This window comes from Notamacropus eugenii, chromosome 5 (genome assembly GCF_028372415.1).
Source record: "Notamacropus eugenii isolate mMacEug1 chromosome 5, mMacEug1.pri_v2, whole genome shotgun sequence".
Classification (NCBI taxonomy): domain Eukaryota; kingdom Metazoa; phylum Chordata; class Mammalia; order Diprotodontia; family Macropodidae; genus Notamacropus; species Notamacropus eugenii.
In genome coordinates this window covers 165140092-165154023 of record NC_092876.1, presented here as the reverse complement: position 1 = coordinate 165154023, position 13932 = coordinate 165140092, and the positions used below count along the sequence as shown (strand labels likewise).

The following is a 13932-nucleotide window of genomic DNA, read 5'->3' as shown; positions in this document are numbered from 1 at the left end:
TTATGGTTTTATCTGAGGAGATCAAATTGGTTTATTAAGTACTGTTATTAAGAATATATATATTTACATATGTGTGTGTATCACACACAAACACATATATCCATATGCACATATCTGCATGTATATATGTACATATATACACATATACATATACACACATTTATATACATACACACACACACATATATACACATATATATATATACATATATATATACATTTATATACACACACCCATATACACACACACACAGAATAAGAGGTTTTCAGAGCTGGAAGAAAGGAACCTAGTGGCCCTCTAGTCTAAACAGTCCTTGAACCAAGAATCTCCATTATACTATACACCTGGTAAGTAATCAAAGCTCTTTTGCCTAAAGACCTCCAATGAAGGAAAACTCACTAACTCCTAAGTCAGTCCATTTCCCTTTTGGATAACTCTAAAGGCTTGGGAAGTTTTTCCTAATGTCAGCTCTAAATTCAATTTTTCCAATTTCTATACCTGCCTCCTACTTCTGCATTCTGGGTTAAAAAAGAACCCAACAATGCTCCAAATAGTCAAAGAGGCAATAATTCCCCCCACCACACTATCTCGTCTCCAGGTTAAGATTCCTGTTCATTCAACAGACACAGTATAGTATGATGGAAACAGCAGTAGACTTGGAGTGAGAGGAAAGGAATCTGAAAACCACCTCAGTCACTACCTATGTGACCATAGATATATCTCTTAATTTCTGTAACCTTTCTGTAAAATAAGAGGTTTGGATTCATTTTGACCCTAAAGTTCCTTCCAGGTGTAAATTTATAACCCTATGAATCTCCACAATTTCCAGTTCTATGCCACCACAAAGAGAGATGCTATAAATATTATATAAATATATTTTATATTTAAATTGTACACAACTATATATGTCCATCAATTAGGGAATGGCTGAACAAGTTGTCATATTTGATTATGATGAAATACTACTGTGCTATAAGAAATGATGAGCTCGATGATCTTAGAAAACCACGAATAGACTTGCACAAAATAATGAAGAGTGAAATGTGTAGAACCAAGAGAACAGTGTATATAATAACAGCAATATTATTTTAAGAACAATTTTGGGTAAATAAATAATTTTGACTATTATAAATACCTAAATTAACTACAAAGGACCTATGAAGGAATATACTATCCGCATGCAGAGAGAGAACTAATAAATAGAAGTATGTATAGAAAGATTTTACATAACTATACATACTTGTGCTTAATGGTAGCCATCTCTATGGTGGGGGGAGGGAAGTAAAAAAGAAATTTACAGATATCTTTGTTATATATTTAAAAGGAATACCAAATTGCACATAACAGATATGCAGTTTCATATGCAATTATCTTTTTTATTATACTATATTATGGAAATGTTTGTTTTATTCCATAGATTAAAAATTAAGTAAATAAAAAAATTTTTAAATAATCCTATGAATCTCATATGGGAAGAACTGAAGGCCCTTCACCATGCTGGTTGATCTCCTCTGGGTATTCTCCATCTTACAAATGACCTTCTTAAAATGTGGACCCAGATCCTAGCACAATACTCCAGTGGTTTGAACAGGAAAGAATGCAGAGAACTTCTCACCTTCTCACTCTAAAGGACTTGGGAGATCTGGAGCAAGGGATGTCTCCCCTCTTTTCCGAATCAAATTCTAACTGTATTTTTATTTTATCTCTTCCCAATTTCTCCAGGATTTAGTTTTCTCAGTTTTTATCTTTCTCTTTAATGTCTTCAATCCTTTCTTATCTATCACCTCCTTTACCTCTGCCTAAAAATATGTTCATGTCTCTCCTATTCTTAAAAAGAAAGAAAAAGAAATTACTTCTCTAGATTCTGTTTTTTCTTTGAGCCATCATTTTGTTTCTTTCCTTCTTTTCACTGTCCGAATTCTCAAACATGTGATCTCCATGCCCTACCTATATTTCCTCTTTTCCCACTCACTAATCTTTGGCAATCTTAGTTCTTATGATTTAGAGTTATAAGTAAACTTAGAGATCATCTAAAAAATATTCTCGTATACAGATGAGGAAAGTGATTATAGCCTGGGTCTTCTGACTACTAATCTTTTCATTACACTACATTATCTACATTCCACTATACCCTCTCCCTTACCCCAGCCCATTTATACCTAGAAACCAAAAGGTGCTGGCTACCTCCACCTCAGCTGGACACTGACCCTTTATCTCCATCTTCTGATCAGAAACTCAGAGTCCCCACTCCAATTCTGGGGACCACTCCCTATGTTGCAACATTCTTGTACACAATTCTCTATAGTCACCTATTCTCCACCCCTCCTGAGAACAAATATGGCTGCTCACACCACTTATATAAGTATGAAATTACCAACTACAGTCATTCTGGTAATATGGTAGACCACCAAGCCTTACCACAGACTGAACTGATGAAGTTTGGGGGGAGGTTCAGGGACCTCAAAGACCGGAATACAGGAGAGGATCCTCTGGAATGAATTCATGGACTTAAGCATTTTTTACATCGAGGCAGCAAAGGTTTATTATAATGCCAATATAGCAGGCAGAGCTCCTTAAGTAATTTGCGTTCTTTAAGGAACTTGCAACTTAAGCTGAATGATGCTAAAGCTTATATAGGAAAAGTAGTGGATTATCTGGCAGAAATGATCATTAGGTGATAACTTACAACCTTGGTCACACATGTCAGTCACTTCTGAAAACTGGCAAAGGGGTTTCTCAGGGGTGTATTTTTGGTTTGTTACATCTGTAGCAATATAGCTTTGAGAGTTGATGTGTATAGCTTGACTGGATTGAATATGATGACTTTGGGAATCAATAAATGATAATTCTGTGGTTACAAAATAGTGCTGTTTTTACAAAAGAACTTCTTCAGAGGTCAGCTTGTTCTTGTGATGGGAAAAGATAGTTTATTGGGGGCCTGCTCATGAGTAATTTGCGGGGAAAGATAGTTTTTCTTACTGGGTCCCACTCATGAGTTATTGCTAGGCATAGTGTCCCTAGGCTGGGGAGAAAACTATCAGGTATAATGTTTTGAGATTAGGGAGAAATGTGATCTTGGAATTTGGGGTCCAAGCACAAGCACCCAAGCACCCCATCATCACTACTGCAGCCTAAGGTCCACTGGGCCTTTCAATTTGCCCTGTTGCCATGCCTTCAAGGCCTCTACTCGTTGTCACCTGCCTTGCTGATACATACTTACCATTCATCCTGCATCTTCCATCATTCATTCGGATGCTTCTGCTTGCCTATGTCCTTCCTAAAAGGTTCTATTTAGAACTGCACCCTGCTCAAGCAGGGGAGAATTAGATGACCACCTATCTCCTCTCTTGGCATGGATTCTATAATGGCAAGCTAAGATCACATTAGGTTTTTTTTTTTTCTTTTTTTTTTTTTTTGGCTACCACATCACACAGTCGATTCATACTGAGTTTGTGGACCCCTAAAATCCAGATGTCTGAACACGCTTTTGTTGAGCCATTCTTCTCCATCTTTTACTTGTAAAGGTGATTTTTGAAACCATTTTAAGACTTTACATTTATCCCTATTCAACTTCATTCTATTAGACTTTGCCTAATGTTATAGGGCAGGGGTGGGGGAACCTGCAGACCAGAAGCCACATGTGGCCCTCTAGGTCCTCAAGAGTGATCCTTTGACTGAATCCAAACTTCACAGAAAAATTCCCCTTAATAAGAGGATTTGTTCTATAAAACTTGGACTTGGTCAAAAGTTCACACCCAAGGACCCAGAAGGTCACATGTGGCCTCAAGGTTGCAGGTTCCCCACTCCTATTCCAGGCTATTGCTATTGAATCCTACAAGCATCAAGTACCTACTATGTGATGAGCATGAGATAGGCATGGCAGGGAGGGGACACAAAGACAAAAATGAAAACAACCCCTGCCCTTATAGAACTTATAGTCTAGGAGGAGAAGTAACATGAAGACAAGGGAATACAAGATAATGCAAGGTAAATTCAATGTAATATGGAAGTATACAAAGCATGAAGTTGGGGGATCAGGAGAGGCCCCATTTGGGAATTAGCCTAAGGATTCTAAGAGGTAAAGATGGGGAGGGAAGGTATTCCAGCATAAGGGACAGCCAGTGAAAACGAATGGATATAGTAAATTGAATGCTGTGCAGAGAGGTGAAGAGAAATGAGAAAGTCTAGAAAGGCAGCGCATCATCAGACAGTGAAAAGTTTTAAATTCCAAACAAAGGTATTTATGTTTTATCTAGTAGTAGGAGACAGCCATTGAAGCTTCGTGGACAGCGGAAGGACAAGGGTCACTCCTATGATATGGGTCTGCCTAAAATCCAAACATCTTTTTTTTGGAGATATTGCTGTTGAGCCGTGCCTTTTCAGCTTTTACTTATGAAGGTGATTTTTGAAACCAATTTTAAGACTTCACATTTATTCCCATTTGACTTTATTTCATTAGATTTTGCCCAATGCTAGAGCACTGATATTAAGGCTAGAGCCTATTGATATTAAGTCCCTACTGTGTGCTGAGCATGGAACAAAGAAAACAATTTAAATAATCTCTTTTCTTATAGAACTTATTGTCTATAGGGAAACTATAGCCTATTCCTTGCTAAAGAAGGAATATTAATATATCAGCTTTATGGAGGATAGAGTGGAGAGAAGAAAGATTAGAGGCAGGGAGGGGCAATTAGGAAGCTTTTTAAATAGTTCAGGCAATGGGTATGAAGGGCTTAAACTGTGGATATGGCTGTGTGAGTTTAGGGTTGGTGAATTCTGTCAAGTAGAATTGACTAAATTTATCAAGTGTTTGTCTGTGTGAGGGTGAGTAATGTGTGTGTGTTTATCCTTCCTTGCCGAAGAAGACTATGCCATCAGAGAAATAATGACATGACTTGCACTTGACTTTGTTTGGAGGGAGGGAGGGCTGTGCAGGTCACCAGCCTCACTTCTCCTCCAGAACCATCTGAATCTAGTGATCAGATATTCATCAGGATGACTGGAGATGACCCTGGATGAGGCAATTGGGGTTAAGTGACTTGCCCAAGGTCATACAGCTAGTGAGTGTCAAGTGTCTGAGGTGAGATTTGAACTCAGGTTCTCCGACTTCCTGCACTGGTGCTCTATCCACTGCACCACTTAGCTGCCCCCAAGAGTTAGTAATATTGGAGTTGAGGATGGAACTCCAAGGATGCAAATCTGACTGAATATAAAAGATAGTCCCACTCTTGATAGAACTAGGGAAATTAGGAAGAGGTGAGTTTTTAGGTGGAGATGAGTTCCATTTTGAACATGTTGAATTTGAGACCCTTTTGGGACATTTGGTTGGAAGTGCATCCAAACTGATGGGATCTCAAATCTATTTGAGAATTTATGCCTCTATTCAAATTAGGGGGCAGCTAGGTGATGGTAGATAGAGTGAACCATTTAACTGCTGCTTACCTCAGTTTCCTCCTCTGCAAAATGGGTACCTAACTCAAAAGGTTGTTGTGAGGATTAAATGAGACATCTATACTTCATTGTGCAAACCTTAAAGTACTCAAAATGGTGGCTATCATTTTAACTGATAAAACTTTGACACTGCACAGGGCCAAGTGAGTCAGTAAGCAATTATTAAGTGCCTACTATGTGCCATGCACATAAAGTCCTGAGCATATAAAGAAAGAAAAAACACACACACAGAAGTGCCTACTATGTGCCATGCACATAAAGTCCTGAGCATATAAAGAAAGAAAAAACACACACACAGTCCCTGTCCTCAAGTTCACATTCTAATGGGGGAGACACATGCAAATAACTATATACATAAAAGGGATATGCAACATAACTTGAAAGTAATCTTGAAGGAAACGCATAAGCATTTATGCATGGGGAGCCTAGAGAAGTTCTGCGTAATATTGAATTCAAGCTGAGTCTTGAAGGAAACCAGAGAATCCAGAAAGCAGAGCTGAGGAGGGAGATCAATCTAGGCACAGGGTGGGGGTGGGGAATGGGGAGAGAGATAACAGGTAAAAGGCACAGTCCAGAAATAAATTGTTATGTGTGAGGACTAACAGGTAAGCATTTATCTGGCTTGTGGAGAGTATTTGGGGAGTAAGATGTGAGAAGACCGGCAAGTCAGGAAGAGGTCAGATTGTGATGAGTTTTAAATGTCAAACAAAAAACATTACATTTGATCCCGGAAGTACTTTTGATGTAGAGACCCTATAGTATATTGAGGTGGGGACATGATATATGGTCAAACCTGTGCTTTAGAAAAATCATTTTGGCAACTGAGTAAAGGATAGATTATGATAGGGAGAGACTCAAGCCAGGGAGACCAATCTGAGGTCTATTGTAATGGTCTAAGCATACCAGGAAGGCATCTGTATGAAGGAGAGTGGTGAGACAGGTACATATATAGGACATGACAAAATGTTAAGTTGTAAAAGATAGGACTGGGCAACAGATTGAATCTGTGGGGTGAATTGAGGATGACACCAAAGTTAAACACAAATCCCTAGGATATTCCACTGAAGACCTTTTTCCAAGTTGACATTACCCATTAATGATCAATCACTGAGTCCAGTCATTCCACCGGTTCTGAATTCACCTAATTGTATCATCATCTAGCTTCCATCTCTCCACATGGTCTATCTAGCAAGAGGAACTTCTTGTCACATCCTTTGCTAAAATCTTGGGAAACTCTATCTACAGCATTTAAGGGTTTGCACCCCTCTTTTTACACTTCACCCTTGTGGTTTTTCCATGCATATATGTCTTAGCTTCCCACCTAGGCTGAAAACCCTTGACAGCATGGATCATGTCATAATATTTTGTTTTATCCTCTTTAGGATAGCCCAGGAACTTACACAGTCTGGTTACCTTGCTAAATGATGATCATATATGTAGATAAAGGATTACTCATTACCAGTGTGGTAAAAGTACTATTAAGTCTCATCCTGGTATTAATAAAAATTAATAAAATCATGGCCATGGTTGTTCCTATGAGCTCATCAGAGTATTGTCCAAATAAAAAAGTTGCTTCAGATTTTCCATCAAGAAGGAGAAAATTAGCTCATGGCTGTCACATCTCTCCAGAAACAAACCAAGTTATATTGGAAGTGAGGAAATTTAGCAATGTTTTTTCCTTACTGTTCAAATTTATCTAATGCTCATAGTCTGACATTTTAGAAGATTTTGCTACATCCATCTTCAGAGGGCATTACTAATGCTACCTAAGTCAACCTGCCTTTATTTTTTTTTCTTGTTAAACCAGATAATTCTCTTTCCTAGATCCTCTGAAACAAATGTAGAAGAAATTTAGGTGGATTTCACCAGGTTGATCATGAACAAGATGCTCTCTCTACTCCTCTGCTGCTTTATACAGTTAAGGTAATAGTCACTAACAAAGAAGATAAAGTACTTTCAATACAGCCTTAACAGGTAGTCTCTTGTTATAGAAGAAAAGGACTCAAGTATATGCCATTGAGGCAACCAGGTGGCTCAGTGCATAGAGTTGCTAGGCCTGAAGTTAGGAATGCTTGAGTTTAAATCCTACTTCAGATCCTTACTGGCTATGTGACCTATAGGCGAGTCACTTCAACCACTCTCAATCTCAGTTTCCCCATTTGTAAAATGGGGAACATAATTATCTCTCAGGGTTGTTCTGTGGGTCAAAAGTGTCAAAGCTTATTGAGTGCTTTGCAGAATTTGAGCTGCTAATCTCTTATGTCATTATATTTGGATTCATGCCTTGAGCTGTTCCCTATTCTACCCGCTACCTTTAGATTATGGTCCTCAATCCAATATGCCAAGAAGTGACCCTGTGGGTCCTGGAGCAAATATTAGGCAGAAATCATGTAGTTTTTACTCTGCCCCAAATCAACTTAATTGATTCCTCTTGATAAAACACTTGCACTATATTTTGAATCTTAGGTTGTATTAAATTAAAAGAGGCTGAACATCCAGGATTTGGGAAGTGACAATCTCTGACTACTTCTGGAGTATCATATTCAGTTCTGGACACTACATTTCAAGGAGTAGATCAAGTGTAAGAGTATCTCAAGGAAGGCAACCAGGATGGCGAAGGGTCTTGAAACCTTACCATTCAAGGGCCACTCGAAGGAATTTCTTGACCTCAGAGGGCAGAACCAGGAACAAGAGCGGAAGTTGCAGAAAGACAGAATTAAACTTCATGTAAAGAAAAAAAAGTTCCTAACCTTTAGAGATATCCCAAATGGAATGGGTTACCTTAAGAAGATATTCAGTAGGAATCTTCAGGCACAGGCTAAATGATCACTTTTCCAATATATTGGAGAGTAGATTCTCCTTCAGGGACAGATTGAACTGAATCATCATTTACATCTCTTCTAACTCTGAAATTTCAATGATGCTGTGAACTCTATGAAAGTGGAGTTTTGGGGAAACTTTCATGACTTTTTAAAGTCATTGTTAACTCAATAAAAAAGATTTTCTTGTTTTGCTTTCAGACTGACAATTCTTTTTAAAGTTTTTAATCAAGCTTTTCTCTGCATTTGGCAGATCTCATAAGTCCCTTACAAATGGATCAATTTATACATTCAGGGTGTTAATACAATCAAATCAATCAACAACCATTTATTATGTTTCTATTATGTGTCAGGTATTGTTCTGGTTGCTGGAGATAAAAATACAAAAAAGTGAGACAGTCTCTATTCACAAAGACCTTGTAGTCTGTTCTCAGTCTTCATCCATTTCTCAACAGTATATACTATTGACCCCCTTTCTCCAATTCCTTAAAACTTGCTCTAGAATCCTGTGACACTGAACTGTAGTTTTCTTTCTGTTCTCTATTCCCTTTAGGTAGCATGATGCAAGAGAAAAATTTAAAAAAAAATACACATGTAACATTCATAATATAGTATATGTGCTATATATACATGTAATATGCATATTATTATGTATATAAGTGTATATTATGTGTGTAAGTGGGCAATCTATGTATGTATGTATACACACACGCACACACTCCTTTGAGCCCATGTATAAGTGGATTTATATATATATATATATACATATAGATGTGTGTGTATGTTTTGAATCATATATAATATACATATACATATTTGTATCCACACATATATCTTACCCACCTATGCATAGATATGTACATATGCATAAACATATGGCTTCATATTCATATATGGCGTGTCAGACTCTATGTAGATTACTGCATTAGAATGTAGTACAGGAGAAACTAAGCTGAATCTGCTTAGTGTGCTAAGGTTAACAAGTGTTTTAGATGCATTATCTCATTTAATGCTCATTGCAACCTCAGAGGTAGGTAATGTAAATAGTTATCCCCATTTTACAGATGAGAAAACTGAGGCTTAGAGAGGTGAACAGTTTTATCTAAGATCCTACAGCTACTAAGTAGCAGGGTAAGACTCATACCTAATTTTTCTAAGGCCATTCCCGTGGTTCCCTCCACAGTTATAAAGGTATTTGCTCCTTCGTATGCCTATCACTTCTTCCCCTCGAGATTCTAGGGGACCCTGTGGATCTGGGAGGCAACTTTCTATTACCATAGGTCATAAGCCCCAACTGGTATGTTTTTCTCTGATAATTATCAGTTAATATCAATTAGCAAGCAGACCTAATTATCTTTTAGAAATGAATATTTACTATACTAGTATAGTAGTAAGAATAGTTAGTATAAAATATCCCTTCCAAACTCAGGGCACATTCTCCCACAAATACTCACAAAGTCCAGGGGAAAGTTAGCTTATCCTTAGAACATATGATATGGTTCCTAGAATTCCTTTTTTCTTTTTCTTCTTTTTTTTATCATATTAATTTTATTTACTTTTAGTGTTCTACAATCACTACCATATAACTTAGATTTTTTTTCCCCTACCTACCCCATATTTCCACCCCCTCCCCAAGACGGCATACAATTCCATATAGGATCTACACACACATTCCTATTATATACATTTTCACTATAGTCATGCTGTGTAGAAGAACTAAAATGAATGGGAGAAATCATATAACAAACCAGAACATAATGCACCAAAAAAAAATGATCTGCTGCATTCTGCAATTGATTTCCATAGTTCTTTCTCTGGATGTGGAGGGCATTTTGCCTTGGAAGACCACTGGGAATTTTTTTTTAAGTCCTTGCATTTCTATGAAGTTCCAAGTCTACCAGAAAAAACTCTCACACACTGTGGTTCCTGCTGTGCACAAAGTTCTCCTGGTTCTGCTCCTTTCACTCAGCATCAGATGATATAAGTCTTTCCAGGCCCCTCTGAAGTCTTCTTGTTCATCCTTTCTTATGGCACAATAGTACTCCATTACATTCATATACCATAATTTATTCAGTCATTCTCCAATTGATGAGTATCCCCTTGATTTCCAGTTTTTGGCCACTACAAAGAGTGCTGCTATAACTATTTTTGTACATGTGGCACCCTTTCCCATTTTTATGATCTCTTGGGGATATAGTCCTAGCAGTGATATTGCTGGGTCAAAGGGTATGCACATTTTTGTAGCTCTTAGGGCATAGTTCCAAACCACTCTCCAGAATAGTTGGATGAGCTCACAGCTCCAACAACAATGAATTAGTGTTCAAGTTCTCCCACATCCTCTCCAACGTTTATCATTTTCCTGTTCTGTCATGTTTTCCAACATGACAGGTGTGATATGGTACCTCAGAGTTGTTCTGATTTGCATCTCTCTAATCAATAGTGATTTAGGACATTTTTTCATGTGATTATAGATATCTTTAATTTCTTCCTCTGAAAATTGCCTGTTCATATCCTTTGACCATTTATCAATTGGGGAAAGTCCTTTTTTCTTGAAGTCATTTTTCCCCCTCATCTGGTCCCCATTAAGGTTCCCTTAGGAATAGTGTAGCTTTCTGCTAGGATTTTATCCTAAAAAAATTTTTTAAATCTACCTTTCCTCAGGGATCTAATGAAGACACTCTTGTCGGCTGTTCTGGGGATGTTGCCAGAACCCCATGAGAAATCCAAATTCTCCAACCCATCAAAATTCACAGGGTCCTCCTCTGGTGTGGTGAAGGGCATAGAAGCAATTCTCCTTCACCAAGTTGTTTCCTCTCAGGGTGCTGGCTAAAACTGTTGACCCAACACATTTGGAATATCAGGTTCTGAATGACTCTCTCTGCTATCCAGAGTTCACAGGACATGACTGAATTTTTTCAGCCAATCCCACATTTCCTACGTTTCCAGGATCACATAACCAGTATGTGTCAGAGACTTGAGACTCTTCCTGGATTTATTCTCTGCCACTTATCTAATTAGTTAAAACATGAAAAGCTGTTTTATCTGCATCTTGAATATGTATATCTTGAAAAAAATTTTGCCTGGATCACAACTGATCCTCGTGTCACCTTTGTGTAGCTGGTTCTGTTTAGCAGTTATTTAACATGACTAATTATTGCGTCTTGCCAATTACAGCTTTGGCGGGCTGTTTTATGCCAGTCTTTAATTACTGTCACTTTGTTTCTAGCTCTACTCCACAAAATAAGCTCTCATTTGGAGCTTGAAGATGGAAGAGATTCTTATGTTTCACATTTTATACTCACCAGCAGAAGCTATACAGGAGACCACAGTAATCAAACTATATTGTTTCAATCAGAGGCAAAGCCAAGGGGGGAGCCTGGGTAGGTTCCTAATGGAAGGGATTAATAATAGACTTCTTGATATTCATGGGAAGTGAGGAAGAAATCTTGGTGAAGAGTGGCACCCTTATGCAAAGGGGGGCTTAATTTCTGGCTGTGAAGCCCATTCCCACACTACCATTTCATTCTCACAATCAAGGAAGTAGCTTTAATCTTTAAACATGAAGCATTCTGCTTTCCTATCAAAAGAAACCAAGTCCTCTGCCTGAGGTTCAAAGAAAGATAATAACAGGAGCACTCTTGCTAATGTCAGTCTGATACTCCCCCTGAAATCACTTTTCCTTCGAATGAGCCCATCTTGTCCTCAGAATCACTTTGTTCTAATCAGCCAAATTTCCTCCAGTCCTTCATGGTAAAAAGAATACCTGAAATTTACCCTGCAGTGTCTTGTCACAAGTTAGAAATTATCACAATGGTAACATTATTTGATTTCTGACGGCTCCTGTCACCCAAGGATAGCCAAGCAACTTTTTCTCCCTGTCTCTAATCTAACTTTTTGAGCAAGACATCTGTTCTGTCCCTCCAGGGCCCATGTTAGGCAGGGAGTGCTGCTCTTCCTTCACTCAGTGGAACAGAATGCTTACAGTTTAGCTCAGTTCACCTAACAGTTATAAAACACCTACTTTGTGCAAGATAGTGGATTAAATACTGGGGATACATCAGGGATGTACTGGAGCCAGCTCAGATGACTTAAGAGAATATGCATACATTGTTTTGGGAGAACAGTTCAACATTTACCAGCACATCACGGCATGCAACAATGAAATGAGATACAGACCTTGCCCCAAGGAATTTACAATCTGAACGGGATGGGAAAAAAGAAGAGGATTAAGAAATGTGTACAAGACTTCCAGTGCCAAGATGGCAAAGTGAGGAAGGAACCCTCTGAAGCCCTCCCAAATTCCCCTCCAAACAACTAGAAAATTGCCTCAGAATTGATCTAGGAGCAGGAAGCAACTTACCAACCCAGCAGGAAAGGTCTGCCTCACTGGGGTGGGATGGGAGCAAGGTCCAAACGCAGCAACAGCAGCAGCCAGCCTCACAGAAGGGGGCCTGCAGCAAGGCTCTGTCTGAGGCAATCCACCAGCAAGGCTTTGTCCTCCTGCAAGTCAGTAGCCCCCTAAGCAAATTAACAGTCTGCGCAGATCAATAACGCCCCATCCCACCAACTCCACCTCCAGCATAAGCCACCAGTGAGGCCTTGACCCCACTGCTGACCAGTAGTGAAACCCCTCCCCAGAGCTGGCCAACAGGGAGACCCTGCCTATAGGGTCTCGAGCAGAGAGATCTTGTTTCCATAGCAACCCAACAACAAGGCCCTACCCTTGGAGCAGGCCAGCAGCTAAACCCCACATCTGGGGAGGTCAACAGGGAGACTCCCACCCAGTATAAGCCAGAAGGTATACCTACCCTCCAGAAAAAGCAAGCAGTCCTGAAGCCAAGTGAAAGCCAGGAGTAAGATCCAGAGCCGCAGCACAAAAAACTTGGGACAGTGCAGAACCAGAGGCTAATTGTCATATAAAAACATCAAGTCTCTCTCTCTCTCTCTCTCTCTCTCTCTCTCTCTCTCTCTCTCTCTCTCTCTCTCTCTCACACACACACACACACACACACACACACACACACACACACGGCAGAAAAATGAGCAAAAAGCAAAAAAGAGTTTGACTGTAGAAAATTACTGTGATGATAGGTTGGATCAAGGCATAAGTCTAGAAGAAGACAATCGTGTCAACATGGCTACATGTAAAGTCTCAAAGGAAAATATAACTTGTTCTCAGGCCCAAAAAGAATTCCTAGGAGAGCTTTAAAGGATTTTAAAAAGCAAATTAGAAAAGTAGAAGAAATATGGAGAGAAGAAATGACAGCAAAGCAAGAGAATCATGAAAAAAGAGTCAATGGCAGGGAAAAGATATAAAAAAATTAGAAAAATAACTCCCTAAAAAATAGAATTGGCCAAATGGAAAATTAAGTACAAAAGTTCATTGAAGAAAACAATTCCTTAAAAATTAGAATTGAAAAAGTTGAAGCTATTGACTCTATGAGACATCAACATATGATAAAGCAAAATAAAAACAGTAAAAAAGAAAAGAAAATGTGAAATTTCTCATTGGAAAAACAACTGACCTAGAAAATAGATGCAAGAGAGATAATATAAGAATTATTGGACTACCTGAAAGCCATGATTTGGAAAAAAAAAAAAGCCTGGATATCTTTCAAGAAAGTATCAAAAAAAACTGCCCTTATACATCAGAACCAGAGG

The 13932-nt window shown here is 38.6% G+C and overlaps 1 protein-coding gene across 1 annotated transcript in view; it reads right to left on the bottom strand.

The window, feature by feature from the left end:
- Positions 1–12700, bottom strand: part of SMCO4 (single-pass membrane protein with coiled-coil domains 4) — a 153113-nt gene extending 140413 nt beyond the window's left edge. The window contains exon 1 of the mRNA XM_072611367.1: positions 12632–12700. The gene's annotated coding sequence lies outside the window, so the exon portion shown is untranslated. The remainder of the gene's footprint in view (positions 1–12631) is intronic.
- Between the last annotated feature and the right edge of the window lie 1232 nt (positions 12701–13932).